We start from the raw sequence: 22991 nt of genomic DNA, 5'->3' as shown, positions 1-22991 counted from the left end.
CAGAAACCTGTTTGCGGTCTCAAGAAGGATTATTCCTGTGCATGTGTGAAGCTTTGCAGATAAATAAAGTAAAAGTCTTACATATACAAATGTTTATCTCCCTAAAGTCGAACGTGCGCTATTAAAAAAAGCTCTCGGTTGGAGTAACACTGATATGTAAAAATGACAAATGCATTCTGTTCCCATCATTCTTCTCGAAGGGATTACGTTGTTGCTGTGGCGCCTAGCAACCACGGTTTTGTCACTAAACAAGCAACACCGGTAAAAATTCCAAGTTTGATTCCTGAACAATCATCTTGTGCAAATATGTCAATGTCATGACCCCGATTATTTTTAAAAAATTGCAATCTAGGACAAGAGGTGGCTTTGTGCATTTCAGCAAACTGGCATGTTTGAACAAGCGAAAGTAAACGAGTAATGTTCTGTATTTGTCATCGGCTCACTCCACCCAGTCAGTTCCGACCTTCCTGAGCGGCATTTTGACAGTAGTGAATAATTAACATGTGCTTTATAGCGAGTCATCCGACTCGGTGAGATTGTATTGGAGGAAACGTGCATGCACTGGACAGTAAAATGTCCACATTTTACTTTTCCATCCGACACAGAGCGTGAAGTAGAGGAGTTGTCCAGTTACACAATAGCACACTCTGCTGATATTTTTGCTAAACTGATTTGGACTCCTCTCGTCATTGGCTGCATTGAAAACACTGCAAAAAATGAATTTTTAGCCAATTGCCGGAAAATTGTACAGATATTCGGTATATTTTGTTCTTATTTTACAATTTATAACATTTGTTTGCAATGAAATAAGAAAAATTGTCATTTACCTACCTACCTTCCCTGGTCATATCCCTCGAGAGGGGTGACCGACAGCAAGAAAAAACATACAAAAACAAAGAAAAGTAAAAAGTAGCAAAAAACACAAAATTTTTTGGACCATGGCCAACCATAATGCCCAAACACCCAAACAAGTTATGCACTCCGGCACCCAAGTCAGTCATGCTTTCTTCCATCCAGATGAAATGGGACACGAGAAAGCGGCCGTGTCACTCGGGTCAGGGTGACACAACACACTCTTTTGTTTAACAGCAGGGCCCGACCGCTTTCGCTGCTTTACCCCTGCCGCATCATACAGGTGCCCTGCCCATCCCTTAGAACATGTCCAAACATCTCACTATCCTTTCACAACACTTCTCCACTCATTCCTATCACCAACATGAGCTTCCAAAATTATCTTATCTATAGTACTGAGGTCATGGGATCACATCCAGCTACTAGCCTTCCGGTGCGGAGTTTGCATGTTTTCCCTGTGCTTGCGTGGGTTTCCTCCCTCATTCCAAAAACATGCATGTTAGGTTAATTGGCCGGTCCAAATTGTCCCTAGGTGTGAATGAGCGAGTGAGTTGTCTGTGTGCCCTGCGACTGGCTGGCTACCAGTTCAGGATGTCCCCTGCCCACTACCTGAATATAGCTGGGATGTGCTCCAGCACCCCCGCAAACCTACTGAGGATAAGTGGTGCAGATAATGTTATATAATGTTAGGAAACCTTATCTTGTTCCTCCAATAAAATAAGAGAAATCCTTAGAATAACCAAACTGTTGTAGATGGTAGACTATATTGCTAATTTTTATAAATATTTTCAACATATAAAGAAAAATCAAACAAAACCAATAAACAATGCATCACGTGATAAATGAAACAATTTGTCTTAGGTAAACAGTTTCTTATTTACTAGAAAAATATGTTGAAATACATCATATGAAATATAAATATATAACATTTATAGTATAAATATTTAAAAATGTATTTTTTTTTGCAGTGAAAAGACCAGCTAATTAAAATAATTCAAATAAAATAACAATTTAAACAATTTAAATAAGCGACAACCATAAGTACAATATTCTTTTTCTGTGAGCAGATTCTTTTCCTCTACTTTTAAATATTTATTTTCTAATTGTAAAAAATGTGTCAAAATACTATGTATATCATGCAAAATAAATAACATAACAAAATAATCTTACTTTTTAAAAAGATTTATGTTCATAAAATAATTTTTAGTGACATTAAACTACCCGCGACCCTAATGAGGAGAAGCGGTACGGCTAATGAGATGAGATGAGATGAGACATTAAACTAGTACTTTTTATTTATTTAACATTGAAGAGGGACTCGTTTTATTTTCAATAAGATATTCTGCTTGTCTCAAGTCCAAATCAAGTATTTACTTTAGTTTATCTTTTTTAAGGATATAAATAATAATGAGTTATTGACCAATCAGGTCTTTGTTTTAGAATGCAAGCTCCCCATATTTGATTGTGAATTGATTGATTGATTGATTATTGCTCCAGCGAAGGTCGGGGGGTCCCGTCCCTGTGCGTTGAGCCGACCAGATGAACCAGGTTTTTCCAATGCTGGCGGTCTTGTGCCAGCTGTTCTGCATCCTCTACAGCAACTCCGTGTTGTTGGAGGTCGCCCGCAACGACGTCGAGCTATCGAGTGCGGGGTTTCCCTCGTGGTCGTCTCCAGCCTGCGGCCTTTGGGTCAAACTGGAGAATGGCTCGTGTTGGATGGTCTGGTGGTAGGCGAAGGACATGGCCAAACCAGCGGGTGCGGCGTTGTGCGACCAAGGAAGATGCTCGGGGCTGGCACGTGCGGGCTCTGAGCTCTTCATTGGAGACTCGCTGGGGCCACCTGATGTTCTCGATGGTTCTGAGAGCCCTGCTTGATTGTGAATAGAGGCCCAAAATATAACTGATGTGGACGGCAAGTGGAAACATGTACGCGTCCTAGATGGATAAAACCAGGTGGGTATTTCTTTTCCACTCCATCCATCCATTATCTTCCACATATTCAGGGTTGGGTCGCAGGGGCAGCAGCCTTAACAGGGAAGCCCAGACATCCCTATCCTCAGCCACTTCTTCCAGCTCATCCGACAGGATCCCGTGGCGTTCTTAGGCCGGCATAGAGACATAGTCTCTCCGGGGTGTCTTGGGTCTTCTCCTGCTGGCGGGACACGCTCGGAACATCTCCCGAGGGAGGGGTCCAGAGGAATTCTTATCAGATCCCCGGGCCACCTCAACTGTCTCCTCTCAATGCGGAGGAGCAGTGGCGTTACACAGAGTCCCTCCCGGATGACTGAGCTTCTCACCTTATTTCTAAGGCAAAACCCAGACACCCTGCGGAGGAAACTCGTTTCGGCCACTTGTATCCGGGATCGTGTTCTTTCGCTCATAACCCACAGTTCATGACCATAGGTGAGGGTAGGAACGGTAGATCGAGAGCTTTGCCTTTCGGCTCAGCCCCCTCTTCACCACGATGGACCGGTACAGGGTCCGAATAACGGAAGACGCTGCACCGACCCGTCTGGGATCTCTCGTTCCATCCTACCCTCACTCATGACCCCAAGATACTTGAACTCCTCCACTTGGGGCAAGATCTCATCCCCAACACGGAAGGAGTATGCCACTCTTTTCCGGCTGAGTACCATGGTCTCGGTGTGACTTTACTAGTGGGGGCGTGTGCATCACACTTCTGATGGGAAGTGAATCACGTTGACCGCTTTAAATTTCCTAAATTCACTTGATTTACTCGAGTGGAAATGACTCATATTTGCAAACATTTTCCAATTATTTCTAAAATTGAATGTATTTAGTCTGCAAGATCGATTCATTTTGCTGTTCAGTGTGCCTGGGCACACTATTGTGCCGTGAGACTTCGTCTAGTGCAGTGGTTATCAACAGGTCTGACTTCATTAACCACAATTGCACCTTAATTAAAAGCAGCGGCCCAAATCAAAGGCACATTTTCACTTCACAAATTCATTAAATGAAAACATTGTGCATATCAAATGGGATATAGTAGAATATATTCATATTTAAAGAAATAATGACCAGCAAGGGCAGCACGGCGGCGCAGTGGTTAGCGCATGTGCGGCACACTTCAAAGGTCTTGGGAACCTCCTGCGTGGGTTCAAATCCAGCTCCAGACTTCCTGTGCAGAGTTTGTATGTTCTCCCCGTGCTTGCGTGGCTTTCCTCCGGGCACTCCCACATTCCAAAAATCATGCATTTCAGGGGAATTGGCCGGTTCAAATTGTCCCTAGGTGTGAATGAACGAGCGAGTTGTCTGTCCCCGTGTGCCCTGCGATTGGCTGGCAACCAGTTCATGGTGCCCCCTGCCCACTGCCCGATGATTGCTGGGATGGGCTCCAGCACCCCCGCGACCCTACTGAGGATAAGCGGCCAGCTGATGAGATGAGATGAGATGAGATGACCAGCAAAACCAAAAGTACGGTGGCTTTTTCTTCAAGATAATAAAATCCATATCTCGTATATTCTCTGCTGGTTCTGCCTTTGGCCATGCTCATCATGAGTAAACAGACTTTATCTGTCTTTGAGGAGTAAAATGGGGATTGTCAATTGCACTTGCAGGATATTACCGCCATCTACTGTTCAGGAGTTCAATTTACGCTCAGAAAATGTGTTTGGTGTTTGGGTCCCGACCCACCAGTTGAGAAACACTGGTCTTGTGTGCTGCGGAAAATAACCTAATCTTACCTTTGTAAAAAAAAATATTGCTGGCATCTAGTATCTTCTTTTCCATTAATGGGTTTGGAATTGGGACAGGTGTGTCCAGGGCCGTTGCTAGCCATCTGCATGCCCTAAGCACAAATGCTTTAAATACTTGATCAAACCACAATCAAACTCAGTTTAGTTCCCGGTGCTTTTTTTTTTTTTTAATACGCGCACTTGTTTTGTTATTAGCCTACTTACAACAAAGTCAGTTAGTTCTTTGTTCCTTTGTCTCTTTGTTTCCTTATCCTCACTGTAAATGTGGAACTGGAGTCGTCCAATTTTGTTGTCACAGCATATCCCATGTTGTAACAATGACAATAAAGGCATATTATATTCTATTCTATTCTATTAAAGGTGGTCGCGTGAGACCCGTATCTGATAGGCCAGTCTGCCGTATGAGCCAACAAAAATAATTCGAATTAAGGAGAGTGCGCCCTTTAAAACAGTGCACCAAATATATGTGGAAATATGGTGCAAAAATGAGCTTTATTGGAGTATGACTGTGGCATGATAGGTCACATATCCATCCATCCATTTTCTGCACAGCTTCTCTACAGTAGGGTCTCGGGAGGTGCTGGAGCCCATCCCAGCTATCTTCCAGTAACTTATATTGTTTGATAAAGCTGTTGACAATTGCATTGAAAAAAAAATGAAGTAAAATATCATGCACATTTTGGAGGTTTTAATTATCTTATATTGAAGAGGATCTACAGAGCAGTAGTAAAAGGAAGGTAACGTACAATAGTATAAACAAATTTGTTGGACTGGCATGTGATTTTTGCTAATTTGAAGTATTATTGATGTTTTTTTCTTGGGGGAAAAAAGTGACAATTATTATAAAACTGGTTATTAATATAGTAAATTCAGAAATGAGAGCAATTTTTTTGACCTAATAGTATGACAAAAACTTTATGGCAAAAAAAAACATTAAAATGGTGCCGGGAATTAATATTTTAACATTACAATACTGTCAAGTCAAGTCATGTTTATTTGTGACGCCCTTAATCACAAGGAGTCTCAAAGGGATGCGCAGACCACAGATTATTGCAAACCACAGACCATTATGACACCTGATCTAAAACCTACATGAGGGCAAATAATACACAGATATTGTCAACATAAAATACATGCTATAGAATAGAAGTGTGTTTTAAGCTTAGATTTATACATTTCCACTGACGTTGTAGATCGAATCTCAGGGGGAAGAGCATTCCACAGCACTGGGTCTGACGCTCTCGAATGTGCAGATTTCTTCTTGGGATCACTAGTAGACCAGCATTTTCAGAGCGAAGGCTCCGGACCGGAACATAGGGCGAAATTAAATCTTAAAGATATAAGGGAGCAAGTCCATCCATGATTTTGTATACTACCGACAGAACCTAAAAATCACATCTTAAGCTAACAGGGAGCCAATGTGTGCCTCGATATATTTTAAATGTTTTAAAAAAGTGTGTCTTGGCTCAAATAAGGTTGCAAAACACTGCAATCCAGTCTGATGAGCCTTAAGTGTTCCTCCAGGTCTCACCCATCTCCAATAGAAAGTGCAAAGCCTTAAAAGGTCCTGTCTGTGGTGTACACACCAATCAAGTTTTGTAGCATACTCATCATCGCTGCGTGCCAAAAGACTTAAACCGCATTGGACTATGCTAACATGCATTTTGTTGACACTGCATTTTCTGACGATGTCGCAAACATTTGCGAGTAAGAGTGTCCGTCCGCGACCCAAACACCTTTTAACGAAACAAAGTCTTGCTGCGGAGCGAAATCTTGCAAAATGGCATCATGCAAGTCTAATAATTTGATTGCCCTCATTACAACTTCATAACAACTCTTGGACGGTTGCACGCATTCAGGAGCTTCACACCCATGCTTAACAATGCATCGCTCGTGGGTGGGGCAGCTCCGCTTTCACATCATAGCTGACATGCTTCCCCGGAACCAAACGCGTCCGGTTCACAGGTCGGAGCTTCGGATGCCCCGCGGGGATTTTGCGACTCGTCAGTCAGAATCATCGTCTCGGTGATCCTAAACCTGCTTGGCTTTTTTGAAAAGGCCTCCAAAGGGTGGCTTTGGATGCCTGAAATGGTTGTGAGAGGTGCAGCTGGGAAGGTTTGATTCCAGGAGGCAGGCGGTATTACTGTATGGCCCAGAAAATGCTCTCCGAGGTGTAGGTCTTACTTGCATGCAGGTATAAAAGTCCATCCATCCATTATCTGCACTGCTTATCTTCAGTAAGGTCGCGGGGTGCTGGAGCCCATTCCAGCTGTCTTCGGGCAGTGGGCAGGGGACACCCTGAACCGGTTGCCAGCCAGTCCTAGGGCACACAGGGACAGACAACTCACTCGCTCATTCACACCTAGGGACAATTTGGACCAGCCAATTGACCTGACATGCATGTTTTTGGAATGTGGGAGGAAACTGGAATGCCCAGAGGAAACCCACATAAGCATGAGGAGAACATGCAAACTCCACACAGGAGGTTCGATCTCATGACCTCAGAACTGTGCCGCACACGCACTAACCACTGTGCTGCGTGCTGCCCAGTATAAAACTCTTCCCCCCAAAAAATCCTCTCATTTTTGGCGGAACATTTTGCAAAGTATATATTTTCTTGTTTTAAAATATGTTGCCTGGTTCCTTAGAAATAAGAAAGAACATCCATAAAGGGACAGTGTGTATTGTTTAGCCTCTCTTAGTGGTAAAAAAAAAACTTCCATTCATTTAAAAAATGGATTTGGGGATGGGCAGCACGGCGGAGCAGTGGTTAGCAAGTGTGCGGCACAGTTCTGAGGTCATGAGATCGAACCTCCTGGGTAGAGTTTGCTGGTTCTCGCTGTGCTTGCGTGGGTTTGCTCCAGGCACTCCGGTTTCCTCCCACATTCCAAAAACATGCATGTCAGGGTAATTGGCTGTTCCATTTTGTCCATAGGTGTGAATGAGCAAGTGAGTTGTCTGTCTCTGTGTGCCCTATGATTGGCTGGCAACCGGTTCAGGGTGTTTCCCTGCCCACGTCCTGAAGATAACTGGGAAGGGCTCCAGCACCCCCGCGACCCTACTGAGGATGAGCAGTGCAGATAATGGATGGATGGATTTGGGGATTAAGAAATGCATTTATTGCAGAAAAAAAACACTTAAAGTTGCATATAAAATGCATTTTTTTAACATTCTCATGGGTGGTTTTATTGATTTGATTTAGGAGCCGACATGTTTGTTGGCCACCTTGCTGCTACGGGTACCCCCCGGAAAGAAAACCTTTGTTATCCTCCTTTTTTTTTTAGCTTTTCTCTTCTTTTTCTTGCTTTTTCTACTTTTACTTTTTTCTCTTTTATTTTATTTTCAATTTTTTCTTCCCTTTGCTGGATTTTTTTCCTATTTTCCTTTTTCTCTTTTTGTGATTTTTTAAAATTATTTTCCTGTAGAGCGCTCGTCTTGTGATCAAGAGGTCGCAGGTTTGATTCCCGGCCCCTCAGTGTTATATGTCTAAGTATCCTTGAATCCCTAATGCCCCTTGCACATTGTAAAGCGCTTTGGGAGGTCTTCATTGACTTGAAGAGCGCTATATAAATGCAGACCATTTACCATTTCTTTGTTAAAGGCCTGGGGAGAAAAAAAACAGAAAAATAGTGCAAACTGGTCAGTTTAAATCGACACCTTTTTTTATTTTGCCTTTGCCTGCAGTACACCTGGGGTGTCCTACATTTTCAAAAGCAGGCCTGATTTTGTAGGCTGAAAATGTCTGTGGGCCGACTATTCAGCCTGGCATTCTTTGAACTGTCTTTAATAAATCTACCGCCCGTGAAAGGTTTCCAGTGCTTGGCGATAAACGTCGTGACAGTGTAGCTCGCCTTTTTAGCATTTTCATTTGACTCGCAGGGTCTTGTGAAAAAGCGCGACTGTGCCGTTAAAACAGCTTCCAGTTGCTTCACCTTTTTACAGCTATCGATTTAGCTCTTTGTAGTCAGCCTGTTTCGTTTGGCAGTGCCTCTTTATATGGTATAATCTTTGAAAAGAGCCACAGTCTCTTGGCAAATTAGGCAGACGCAGTTGTTTCAGATTTTAGTGGAAAATACCCCAGTTTCCACAGTCAACTTTCCTTTTTTTATTTACAGCCGCCCCGTCTGAAATGAGGTGGATTAAAACTCTCACAGAAAGCCAAGGGCATGGTGGCCAAAGGGTGACTGCCATCATCTGGTGACATGGTGATTTATTTTTTGTCTAAAAATGTTCTTGAACTGCAGTCACATATTATTAATTTTCTATCAGATCACAAGCCGTAACTGGTCCTTAGGCCGGACTTTAGACATGCTTGCCACTACACAATACAGTGACATCTAGTTGTCTAATAGTACACACTGTCCCTTTAAAATAAGAACAAAATTCATCTACTAGTTGGTCAATTATTTTGCTCATTCAAATAAATACATTATATAAGCAAACACTCATTTGCTAGATTAGGCAATACTGCTTGTTTCTAGTATATTATTAAAAATGTTTTTTAAATATATTTTAAAACAGTAAAGTTTCCTTTTGAAATAGGTAACATTTTAAGCTAATAGGTTAATTAGTTTTTGTTTGCATAAGTATTCATATACTTTTTCCTGATTTTCCTGTTTTGACTGTATTTTTATAGTATTTTATAGTATATTTTGTAGTTTTTCTGGTAGAATAAGAAAAATAGCCAAAAAAATGAGAAATAACGTCCAATATGAGAGACGGTAGAAAATTTTGCTCTTTTAAATATCAGTTTTCTAATCTCGATTTCAAACAAAAATCCTCATTTGAAAAGAATTTTCTTCCCTCGCTCATCAGGTTATTTTGGAGGTTTTAAATTAATTTACTAGACAATAAAAAAATATCGTAGAATTAAAAAAAATAATAATTTGCTCATTCTTGTTTTGTTCTTATTCTAACGTTGAAAAGTAAAATGAATACATAGGGAAAACAATAAATACTATTATGAAAGAAGAAAAGCAATCTTACCCTTGTGAGGATTAGCGAGGCAGCAAATGGATAATCCTAAAAATTAGCAAAATTTAGAGACATTTTTCTCACATTTAGCTATTTTAGATTTTTTTTTTATCTCATCTCATCTCACTAGCTGCTTGCTTGCTTGGGGTTGTCCATCGATACGATGATGACCATCTTCTTTTAATTGTAAGTCTGCTGATGTTTGAAGAGTCCGATCCTGGATCCACAGATGCGGTTACAGACAGAGCATGTGAAGGGGGTGCTGGGGGGAGCAGGGGTGGCCTGGCGAGCATGTCTCTTTGCACGCTTTGCTGCACGGTGTTGCATGCGCTGTTCCTCCATGTAATCCACTCCATGTGAGCAGTGGGAGCGCCAGAGGTCTCGGCAGGAAGCAAGTTCCTCCAGTGAGGAGGGGTTTATCCGACATCTCTTCAGGATGTTCTTCATTTGGTCTTTGAACCGCTTCTTCTGCCCACCAGCACTGCGTTGGCCTAGATGTAACTGACCATAGAGGATACGGCGTGGCAGTCTGTGGCTGGGCATTCGAACAACATGCCCCAGCCACCTAAGTTGGCGTTGGGCCATAATGGATTCCATGCTGCAGCTGCCTGCCCTCTCCAACACCTCTGTGTGCGGCACTCTGTCCCTCCATGTGATGCCAAGGATCTTCTGAAGACATCTTACATGGAAGGTCTCGAGGCTCTTCAGATGGCGGCTGTAGATAGTCCATGCCTCACATCCATACAGTAATGTCGTGATACATACAGCTCTGTAGACCAGCATTTTGGTGTGGAGTCTAAGGTTGTTGTTTTGAAAGACCCTTATCCTTAGTCGACCGAAAGATGCTGATGCTTGCTTGAGGCGGCTCTGGATCTCATCATCCAATGAGCAGGTGTCAGACACTATGCTCCCCAGATATTTAAAGGTGGGCACCATGAGCAGGTGTTGCCCTGCTGCTGTGAGGGTTATTGGGTTTGGTAAGAGGTCAGCACTGGACTGACAGAGTACCTCTGTCTTCTGGGTGTTGATCGTCAGTCCCATTCTGGTGTATGCAGTTACAGCTGCCGAGAGAATGTTTTGCAGAGCCTCCGGTGTATGGGCAACCAGGGCACAGTCATCAGCATACTGTAGCTCAATGATGGTCTCTGAAGTCAGTTTGGTAGTTGCCTGTAGCCTCCTGATGTTAAACAGGTTACCATCAGCCCTGAAGTTGATGGTAACTCCAGCCTGCTCCTCCATCCTTCTACGTAGCAGTGTTGTAACACAGACGAGGAAGATGTTGAAGAGAACTGGAGCCAGCACACAGCCTTGCCTCACTCCAGTTTCGACGCCAAAGGGCTCTGAGCTGTGTCTTCCAACTACCACTCTGGCCGTCATCCCTGAATGGAACTGTGCAAGAATGGTGAGAAACTTGGGTGGACACCCAAATCTCTTCAAGACTTGCCACAGTAGGTCCCTGTTCACTGTGTCAAATGCCTTTGAAAGATCGACAAAGGCGATGAACAAGTCCTTGTGCTGCTCCCGGCATTTCTCTTGGAGCTGACGTGTCACAAAGATCATGTCGACTGTTCCCCTCTCCTTTCGAAAACCACACTGTGACTCTGGGATGACGCGTTCCGATATTTTGGAGATGAGTCTGCGGAGCATGACCTTGGCAAGGACCTTTCCAGCAGTGGCCAACAAAGAGATACCCCTACTGTTGGAGCAGATGGATTTATCTCCTTTATTCTTAAAGATGGTCACAATGTTCGCATCTTTCCACAGTTGTGGGACACACTCTCGTCTCCACACCTCTGAAATATATTGAAACAGTGTCCGTGTACAGAGGTAGCCTCCTACCTTGAGAAGTTCAGCTGGGATGTTGTCAGGTCCAGGGGATTTATTGTTTTTCAGGGTTTTGACTGCATGCAGGATTTCATTGAAAGTTGGCGGGAGGTCGAGGTCTGGCAATGTAGGATGTTCAGGGAGCTCTGAAAGGACAGTTGGGTCCACTGGGGTGGGCTGGTTGAGCAGGGTGTTGAAATGCTCAGCCCACCGCTCCACTATCATAGCCTGATCCTTGATTAGAGATGTTCCATCAGCAGATCTAACAGGTGCCAGTGAGCAGTGTCTGGGGCCATAGATGGTTTTTACTGCATCATAGAAACTGTGCATATCGCTTCTATCAGCGTGAGACTGGATTTCATTGGCTTTTGAGATCCACCACTCATTTTGCAGTTTTCTGAGAGTTCTCTGGCCCTCGGAACGAAGGGCTTGCCATAGCTTTTTATGGAATTGAGATTGTGGGTTGTTCAGGGTGGCTCTGTGTGCCTTGTGCATTCTGTCCAGGAGGGTTGAGATCTCTCCGGCATTCTGGTCAAACCAGTCCTGGTGTTTTTTAGTTTTAAAACCAACGGTTTGGGCTGCAGTGTCAAAGAGGGTGGTAGATATATAGGTCCACTTCTCATCCATCCCAGCCTCTGACATGACCAGCTGCTCAATGTTTGCCAGCCTCTCAGCTAGAGAGCAACGGAAGTTGTCAAGGGTGTCGCTACTGGAGAGTTTGGCACAGTTGAGTGTCTTCCTCTTTGAACCACCATGACGTGCTAGGGGCCGGACATGCATTCTGACCTTTGTCAGAATCATGCGGTGGTCGGTCCAACAGTCTGCCCCACGCATAGCTCTTGTAATGAGCACGTCCTTCAGGTCAGCCTTCCTCACGATCGCGTAGTCAATCAGATGCCAGTGTTTGGACCTGGGATGCATCCAGGATGCCTTATATTTATTCTTTTGTTGGAAGATGGTGTTTGTGATGGTAAGGTTATGTTCCGCGCACAGACTAAGAAGTCTCATGCCATTGGAATTAACTTTTCCAATGCCATGGGCACCAATCACACCATCCCAGTTTTGCAAGTTCTTTCCGACTCTTACATTGAAATCACCAAGCAGCATGATTTTGTCATTCCTCGGGATGTGACTGAGGATGTCATCGAGTGCCTGGTAGAAGCGATCCTTCTCTTCATCATTCGATGGCAGTGTTGGTGCATAGGCACTAACTATTGTGACATGTCTGCATTTTGCAAGTGGGATGCGAAGAGTCATTAGTCTTTCACTGACACCCACTGGTGACTCTGTGAGCTTCAGCAGTAGAGTGTTCTTAATTGCAAAACCAACTCCGTGAAGATGGTGTCCGCCCATGGGGTATCCCTTCCAAAAGAATGTATAACCCTCCCCCTCTTCATTGAGTGAGCCTTCCTCAAGGAGTCTGGTCTCGCTGAGCGCTGCCACATCCACATTATATCGCTTCAGCTCGTTGGCAATGAGTGCTGTTCTGCGCTGTGGTCTGTCCAGACTGGTATCCAGGAGTGTCCTTATGTTCCATGCTGCAATTCTAAATGCTATTGTTTTTCGACCGCATGGTGGAATGTCCCGACAGGTGCGGTTTCCTGTCCGGGTACTGTGCTGAGTGGGCAATCTTTAGGCCACCTTTTCTAGGCCTTTCCCCAATTGGGGTGAGCAGTGCGGCCACTAAATAGTGCTGCTCAGACGCACAGGGGTCTGCCGGAAACAGCTGCCACTCAATCCCAGCTGCTAACGACCCTTGCCCTGTGCCGCTGACGTGCAGAGGTCCAGCTAAGAGCTTCCAGCTCATTCAAACCTGCTCCCGTCACTGGTTACTCCATCGCCGCCAGACTTTTGTGGTCGGGGACTCAGGTAAAAGAAGATACCTGCGCAATGATGGTTTTTAAAGTGGCGTAAGGGGTGCGCTTTCCCCAACGCCACTATCTTGATTGTAGAGAAGATGGATCCAGTGGCAAGGGAGACCCTAGACGACCGGCATCTTCCCACAACTGCAGGCGGCTGCCGGAATCCAGGTCTGTGGGAAACCGCCTCAAAGCATGCCGCCACCAGCTTTTGGGATCACTCTTAGTCTGGACTCTACCCTTCGACCTGTTCGGCTTGGGTAACCCTGCCAGGAGTACGAGACTCCCGCCGACATAGCTCTAGGGGTCATTGAGACGCACAAAGTGCCCCACCACGATAAGGTGGTGATCCGTCGGGGCACACTAGCTGCACCGCCTATACTGTACTCAGTAAGGTTGCGGGGGTGCTGAAGCCCATCCCAGCAATCATCGGGCAGTGGGCAGGCGACACCCTGAACTGCTTGCCAGCCAGTCACAGGGCACACGGGGACAGACAACTCGCTCGCTCATTCACACCTAGGGACAATTTGGACCGGCCAATCCACCTGAAATGCAGGTCATGTATAATATAAAAATAAATCTTTAAAAACGACAAGGTAATCTGATACGACGGAGTATATATATATGTTTTTACCAATATCAGAAGCAAATACCTAAAATTACTTTTGTACAGTCCCACTTTTCCACATCTTGTTTTCCTTTCTTTAGTGGGAAAATAATTTAATAACTACAGAAAAGTGTAAGCAAAATTAAAAAATGATCTGAAAAAATTATTAATTGTTGTTATCATTAATATTATTGATCCCGCTAACACTAATTATGTATTTGAGGTTGTGTGTAGGCCAAAAGAATGTAATTATTTTTTAATTTTTTCCACCATGTATTTTAGTTGCAGATAAAATCGGCAACAATATCAAGCATTTACAAGTATTTTACCCACAATTCAAGATCTTTTCAAACCCTGAAAACACAACATTAAAATTCTGTGTAAATATGTATTCATTTATGAACAATAACAACTATTTCCGGGACAGCGTAGCCATTCAGAATGTTGAACACAATGCACAATCTCAATCCATAAAGTAACGTAAAAAGTAAAAACGTTATAGCGAGGGATCATTTTATACAGTGAAGAAAATAAGTATTTGAAAACCCTGCTATTTTGCTATTTCTCCCATTTAAAAATCATGGGGCGTTCTAAAATTTTCATCGTAGGTGCATGTCCACTGCAAGAGAGATATACTAAAAAGAAAAATCCATAAATCACAATGCAGGATTTTTTAACGATGTATTTGTGTGATACAGCTTCAAATAAGTATTTGAACACCTGTGTATCATCTAGAATTCTGACCCTGAAAGACCTCCTAGTCCGCCCGTTAGAAGTCCACCTGCACTCCATGTATCATCCTGAATCAGATGAACCTCTTTGAGGTGGTTAGCTGCATAAAGACACCTGTCCACCCCATACAATCAGTAAGGGTTGAACATGTAACATGGCGAAGACCAAAGAGCTGTCCATAGACACCACAGACAAAATTGTACACCGCCACAAGGCTGGAAATGGCTACGCAGCAATTGCCAAGCAGCTTGGTGAAAAAAAGTCCACTGTTGGAGCAATCATTAGAAAATGGAAGAAGCTAAACATGACGGCCAATCTCAATCGGAGTGGAGCCCCATGCAAGATATCACCTCGTGGGGTTAAGCACCCTTACGAACCATGTGTAAATATGTATTCATTTATGAACAATAACAACTATTTCCGGGACAGCTTAGCCATTCAGAATGCAGAACACAATGCACGATCCAAATCCATAAAGTAACGTTAAAAGTAATAACGGGATCACTTTATACAGTGAAGAAAATAAGTAATTGAACACTCTGCTATTTTGATATTTCTCCCACTTAGAAATCATGAAAGGGTCTGAAATGTTCATTGTAAGTGCATGTCCACTGTGAGGGAGATAAACTAAAAAGAAAAATTCAGAAATCACAATGTATGATTTTTTTTAACAATTTATTTGTGCGATACAGCTGTGAATAAGTATTTGAACACCTGAGAAAATGAATGTTAATATTTAGTACAGTAGCCTCTGTTTGTCCTGTAGTCTTTCACCAGGTTTTATTTACATATATCATTTTTTTGTGAAGTGCATTAAAAGCCCAACGTTGCACAAAGAATAGTTTAGTACTTATGTCTTGCAGGGGGAAAAAAGACACGCGAGGGCTCTGTAGTCAACGTGTGCATATTCATTACCATCCATCAAATTTCCAATGTGTTTTACTGCCAGCTGTCTGACAAGTCGAACTTGTGTAGTTGAGCGTGACTACATTTAGCTGCAGGCGTCTTTAGATGAAGCAAAATAAAATAAACGCTCCCACAGCGGTTTGGGTGTCTGTCGTATATCGAGAGTCTTACTTTACTAGAATACTACAAGAGGGCGTGTTTTACGTATTGCGTAACGACGCACAAAACTGGCGCTTGTGTCTTCGTCGAGTGCCGTATTCTGCAAAAAATGCGATTCCAGAATGTAAACTAGTCGGAAATTCTTTAATGCATAAGTTCACGATGTAGAGACAGTTGTGCCACTTTATTCTAAGACCTTAAAAAAATAATCATAATAAAAATGCGGCAGTAATTTAAGAAAAGTATGAGAACAATTCAGCTGCCAGGGAACATTTTTATGCATCGGCACTCTTGCCAGAAGCCAAACCTCAAATATTTGGACTTTCAAACATGGCGTAACGATTAAATGTGCAGTACAGTAGTTGACTACTACGCGCAATATTTCTATACATGGATACATTGAAATGTTTCTTCTTGTCTATTTTCTTTCTTCTTTATTGTCATTGACCACAATTTTACAATGATATTGTTGATGTGTAACTCCAAAATATACAAAGACTTAAATGAATAACTAGACAATACGCGACCGGAACAGGCAGTGGACCCAAATGCATAACGTTTAGTCAAGTCATGTTTATTTGTATAGCCCTTAATCACAAAGAGTCTCAAAGGGCTGCACATATCAAAGACCATTGCAAACTATTGTTACAGACTGTTATGACACCATCCACTCATCTAAAACCTACATGAGGGCAAATAATATGCACACATAATACAATTTACACAATGCTTTGTTGGGGAATCGAGGAAGTCAGGCGAGGGGAAGAAGAACAACAGTGCTCGCTGTTCAGGAGGAGCAGGAAGCCCAAAAAACAACAACGATCTGGTGCTCACTGGGCAGGAGGAGCCGGAAGCCCTCGCGAACGAAGCTTGGTCGGAGATTGGAAGCAAGTCAGGCTGCCGGGACGGGAGACAGAGCATGGTCGGAGATCAGAAGCAGTCACGTAGCCGGGACAGGAGATAGAGCGTGGTCGGAGATCAGAAGCAGTCGGGTAGCCAGTACGGGAGACGGAGCGTGGTCGGAGATCAGAAGTAGTCGGGTAGCCGGGACAGGAGACGGAGCGTGGTTGGAGTTCAGAAGCAGTCGGGTAGCCGGAACAGGAGACGGAGCGTGGTTGGAGTTCGGAAGCAGTCGGGTAGCCTGAACAGGAGACGGAGCGTGATCGGAAATCGGGATGAGTCAGGTTACCGGAGACGATCGGGAAGCCAGGGACAGACGAGCAGGAAACAGGAAAAGGGCGGGACAGACAGGAGTCAGAGTCAAAAAGTGCTTGCCTTGCGTGTGCAGAGGTTTCTTGACGGACTGACCAGGAGTGAATGAGAATGACGTGTTTCAATCGGAGAACTAATTGGCAAATCATGACAGACAATTCCCGAGGCAATTGTGAGAGTTGGTGCTGGATCTGGAAGATGTTGGTGGCATCGAGTTGTTTGCATTTAAATGTTAGCATGAAGTTATTAACTCAGTGAGATGTAACTGTAATTTTTAACTTGGTTCTCGTAATAACATAGTAATAACACCAAGGGGGTCACTGTTCCACTTGAAATTTGACCAAGGGAGAGTGATAGGTGCTAACGAGTGTATGAGTTGTTAGCATGTAAGTGTTAGCATGAAACGTTAGCATGTAGTTGTTAGCATATTGATGTGAGCATATAGCCGTTAGCATGTAACAGTTTGCATAACTCGTTAGCATGTAGCAGTTAGCATTAGTCGTTAGCATACAGCCATTGGCGTGACTTATTAGCATGTAGTGGTTAGCATAATTTGTTAGCATTTCAGTGACCCACTCATGCCACTTCTGGAAACTCCCTGGTTACTATTGAAATAAATGGGCCCATACATTGCAGAAAGGAAAATTTCAAACCCATTCATTGTTAATGGGGCTTTTTTTTTTTTCGTTTTCATGCCAACTGCGTTGTCATAGTAACCGCTATCGCTAACCCAGAACATAGCACACGATTGTCGGTTACTGCACTGGTGGCAATGAGTTACTAAAAATACTAGAAATTCTTTTTAATCTTGTGTATTTCCTTTCGAAAACAGAACGTTCGGGGTCCAACATCTCACAAATTTCTAATTTATGGCACAGATGGCAGTCCCAAGTGAAAAAGTCGCAACTCCCGCTTATAAAATTCCTGCATTCATACTAGAATTTAGACTGGCTAAAAACTGGTCTAATTTGTGGTGCAGGTGGCACCAAGCAATTGGATTTTGTTGGGTGGTTTTCTAAATGTTTTTATCGTTTGAATGTCGTTGTATTTAACTGGTAACTATGACAACAAGCATGCATCATTCTCTATGAATATTTTTGAAGATTGCAGCATACGAGTTTGTGAAGGGTGTGTGTTTCAGGTGCGGTCTGCAGAAAAGTTATTTTTAGCGTAATTCTTTCAAAGGAAGCAATTAGCGTTAGCCTTGGAAGAAGATGACGCTAGTTTTTGGGAGAAAGTGAAGAATTTAGACTTGAGCATTTAAAAAGAAATTACTTTGTGGCATAGGATAAGATGCTCCGGGTTTTTGGCAACAACAAACCATAAACGGAATAAACAAAGAAGCCAATTTTCAGTGCAGAAGAAGACAACACTTGTTTCTGGATTAAGAGAAGAAGCTAGTTCTTAACATGAATTTCGTAAAGGAAGTAGTTTTCTTGGTAGAGAACAGTGCAGTGGTGCCATGCATATGACGCGGAAGCTGCAGTTGTAATTTACACCAGAGATGCCAGTCTTGAGCAAAAACGTGGAAAACTCTGTTTGTAAACCTCCTGCATTTAGAGTAGAATTTAGACCGGCCATTAGCAGGTCTAAATTGTGGTGCATGCAAGCAAATTTGTTGGATTGTTTTATGTAGTTTCTGTAACTATTACCCATTGCCCTCACCTGTGCTGCTCGATGCCTGATTGGTTCCCCACCTATTTTAACTCAGTGCTCTCATTCACTCCTGGTCAGTCTGTCAACAAACCTCCGCACTTGCAAGGCAAGCGTTTTGACTCTGGCTCTCGTTCTGTTACCGAACCATCCTGTATCCTGTATCCGGTACAGATCTCGTCTCCTCCGTATCCTGTATTGATCCCTCATCCAAGCCCCGTCATCCTGTATCCTGTATTCGGTATCGATCCCGTCTGTCCCGTTCTGTCCAGTATCCTGCTCGTTATCAATCCCGTCTGTCCCGTCCTGCTCGTCTGATCCTGGCTTCCGGTTTTTCAGCGCCTGACTTCTCTCCCCCGCTTCTTCTCCCCAGCGATCGCCGAATGGCTGGCTTTTGTGTTCCCGCGCATGACTGCTCCACTTCCGGAAATAAAGCTTGGTGTGAAAACGTTACGCGCTTGGGTCTACCGTTTGTTCGGGTTCTGACAGTTTCTGAGCTCTGTGGATATATCTTGAATGTATTTGTAACTATGACAACAGGCATGTATCGTTGGATATTTGTAAAGTCTGCAGTATAGAATTTTTTAAACGGTGCAGAAAAAGAGTTATTTGACCGTGAACTTTGTAAAAGAAGAAGCTTTATTAGTGTTTGGCTCAGAAGATTACAACTAGTTTTTGGCAAAGGAGGAGAAGTTATAAGATGCTAATGTATTTCGGCAAAGAAGAAGAAAAGACAAGTTTTTAGCATTAACAAAGAATCAAAATTTCAGTAATGAAGAAGAAGAATCTTTTCGTTTTTGGCACAGAGAGAAAAGCTCTATTTTAGTTAAGACAAAGAAGCAAATTTTTGGTACAGAAAAAGACAAGACAAGAAGATATAGGTTTTTGGGCAGAAAAGTGCAGTTGGGCCATTAACATCACTCAGAAACTGCAGTTCTATTTCCTGCCAGAGGTGGCAGACAAGTAAAAAACTGACAACGTTTGCTTATGAACATCGTGCAATCGAAATAGAATTTAGATAAGCTGAAATTTCTTGGGATCAAATCCACCTCCCAGCCTTCCTGTGCGGAGTTTGCATGTCCTCCCCGTGCCTTTGTGGCTTCTCTCAAATATTGTATGCAACAAGAAGGGACATGGCACTTATCCCTTATATTATTTGGTGCCCCAAAAGTATTTAATTTTGTAAACTGAAATCTAACCGGTGGCACGGCAACTGGGTAGTTAGTGGCAGCCCTACAGTGGGGAGGTTCAGTCCAGCTAACACAGTCTCCCTCATGGAGTTTGCATGTTCTCCCAGCCACTCCAATATCCTCCCACATTCCAAAAACATGCATGTCAGGTAATTAATAATTGGACGGTCTGAATTGTCCCGAGGTGTGCCCAGCAACTGACTGGCAACCTGTTTAGGGTGTCCCCTGCCCACTGCCGAAGATAGCTAGGATGGGCTCCAGCATCCCCGTGACCCTACTGAGGATAAGCGGTGTAGATAATGGATGGATGTATGGAAATCAGGTCTGATTTGTGGAGTAGTAAAACAAATTTGCTGGATTTTATCGTGTCGTTTCTGAGCTCCGTGGATATTTGTTGAACAGTGTTGTATTTTATTAATAATAACTATAGCAACAGGCATGCATCATTGCTCGTGAATATTTTCAAAGATCGCAATAGAAGCGTTTGTATAATGTGCATGTGTTGCGAATGCAATAGAATCAAAAGATCTGCACTCACTCTGTAAACTGAGTTAACCTCGAATCAAGCCTGAATATGTTCTGGGCTTATCTTGCATTTGTAAACGGTCACAGTTGTGCTAAATCACAATCAAGGACTCAAGATTAGTGTGGCTCTATGCTCATTGAGCGCTTGGATAGTCTTGGGTGTGGCACCAACACCCAGAATGCATGTTCAAACCAGTTTTTTTTTTTTCACGGTCATCAATTCGAGTACATGCATCCTTTCATCCGTGATATTTTCGTATTTGACAATATATTCTTGAGTGTCTGACTCATACTTCATTTTTCCCGTCATTCTCTCGACAAATGCCTTTGAGTTAAACTGAAGCATGCTAATTGTCTATTTGTCAGGGAATATAATCCATTTTAAACCTTCTCAATATTTTGAGGATTGACAAAGAGACATCACATTTTTCTTAGGCAGTCATGGTGAAACTAAAAAAAATGTCCTCTTTGTTTTATGTCAGTGTGAAAAAATGTCAAGGTGTGGTAAATAGTGTAGTCCAATAATTTATGAATTAATGAATTGATTATTGTAAAAACTATATGAGAAAAATGTGTTAATTGATTAATGTAATGTACTACTCTCCGGTCTCCCAAAGTCGAAAATCAAGAGCCTGCAGCTGGTACAAAATGCTGCAGTGTGGCTTTTATCTAAGATAAGAAAGTTTACATGACCCCGATTTTAGCTAACCTGCATTGTTAGCTTAAGATGTGATTTGAAGGTTCTGTTGGAAGTATACAAAATCGTGCATGGACTTGCTCCCTCATATATTTCAGATTTAATTTCCCCCTATCTTACTGTTTGGAGCCTTTGCTCTGAAAATGGTGGTCTACTCGGGATCCCAAGAGCCAAGAGGAAATCTGCAAGTTCGAGAGTGTCTCCATTCGGGCCCCGGTGCTGTAGAATGCTCTGCCCCCTGAGATTCGATCTGCAACTTCAGCGGTTTAAATCTTGGCTTAAAACACTCTTCTATTCTATAGCTTATGAATGACCTATATTTTGCATTGACAATATCTTTGTATTAATTATTACAATATCCATTCCAGCCTGGTCATCCTGGAAGGGGGATTACCTCATGTGCGCTCCCTTCTCAAGGTTTCTTCATTGTCCTCGAGTTGAGGTTTTTGAGTTTTTCCTTGCCCTCATGCAGGTTTTAGATCAGGGGATGGTGTCATAATAGTCTGTAGGTAGCCAATAGTCTGTGCAGCCCTTTGAGACTCCTTGTGATTGAGGGCGTCACAAATAAACATGACTTGACATGACTTGTTGCGGTAATTTACCACTTTTTCACACTAAACTAGGGGTTGACAATCTTTTTCAAGCTATGAGTTACTTGAATTTCTATTATAACAACTTATCATGGTATTTGTATGTTTTTACATGGTAGTTATTAATTATGATCTGCATTTGCATTCATATAGGTCTTTTCAAGTCAATGAAGACTTCCCAAAGCGCTTTACAATGTGCTTCACACCAATAGCAGCCATGCAGCCATGTAAGGCGCAAACCTGCTTATTGGGGGCATTAGGGGTTTAGTGTCTTACCCAAGGACACTTCGATATGTAACACAGAGGAGCCGGGATTCGAACTGCGATCTCTTGATCCCAAGACGAGCCCTGTACCTCCTGAGCCCCAAATTAGAAGTAGGGCTGAAAAAAATCAGTCAAACATAAAAGCCATTGAGTGAACATATGTGAATTATTGGCACAATTTTAAAATAATTTCGTAATAATTGATCCCTTATTTAAAGACCATGATTATCTCAATGATTTCTGACATACTGTAAGTGAGAAATCAAATTTCTTAGAAAATCACAATGACTCATGATGAGCCTTTTTTAGAAACAGTTCTCGCTTTGCTGTGAAAAAGACGTAGCTCCATTTTAGGTTATTCTTCTCTTTTATTGGAATTTGGCAATTTTAGAAATGCAAAAAAATAAAAATAATTCACAAAAAAAATGAAGATTTGTCTTTTTCACGTGACAGTGACAATATTATACGTTAGATTTATATGTGTTCACTATTTCAATAAATGCAAAATTCATATTTTGTTTTAATAACCACATGAAGCTTTCTTGATCAATATCAACGACTCATATTGTTATTATTATTTTAATTTTTTACATACATGGAGTGCATTTTTTTCTATATTTTTATATTATTACACTTATTTTGAACTCTGGTATTTTACTTTATTGTAACTTATCTGGGCAGCACGAAGGCGCAGTGGTTAGCGCGTGTGCGGCACAGTTCTGAGGTCATGAGATTGAACCTTCTGTGTGGAGTTTGCATGTTCTCCCTGTGCCTGCGTGGGTTTCCTCCGGGCACTCCGGTTTCTTCCCACATTCCAAAAACATGCATGTCGGGTTAATTGGCCGGTCCAAATTGTCCCTAGGTGTGAATGAGTGAGTGAATTGTCTCTCCCTGTGTGCCCTGTGACTGGCTGGCAACAAGTTGAGGGTGTCCCCTGCCCGCTCCCCGAAGATAGCTGGAATGGGCTCCAGAACCCCCGCGACCCTACTGAGGATAAGCGGTGCAGATAATGGATGGATGGATGGATGTAACTTATCTTACAACATCAGGATGGCACTTTTTCATTTCATTGTGCATTTGTTAGAACGGCAATGCGTTCTATTCTATGATGCAATATTCGAAAAATAAATTAAAAACAAATTAAAACGAGTTTTTTGCTCAAGATATAGTTTCGCATTAAAATCCCTTTTAAGCTCGTCCCTATGTTCACGAGTGCCTTTCTGAAACAAAA

Source organism: Urocampus carinirostris, chromosome 6, assembly GCF_059441175.1.
Source record: "Urocampus carinirostris isolate Australia breed hairy pipefish chromosome 6, RoL_Ucar_1.0, whole genome shotgun sequence".
In the NCBI taxonomy this organism is placed as follows: Eukaryota; Metazoa; Chordata; class Actinopteri; order Syngnathiformes; family Syngnathidae; genus Urocampus; species Urocampus carinirostris.
This window is presented reverse-complemented; position numbering follows the sequence as displayed.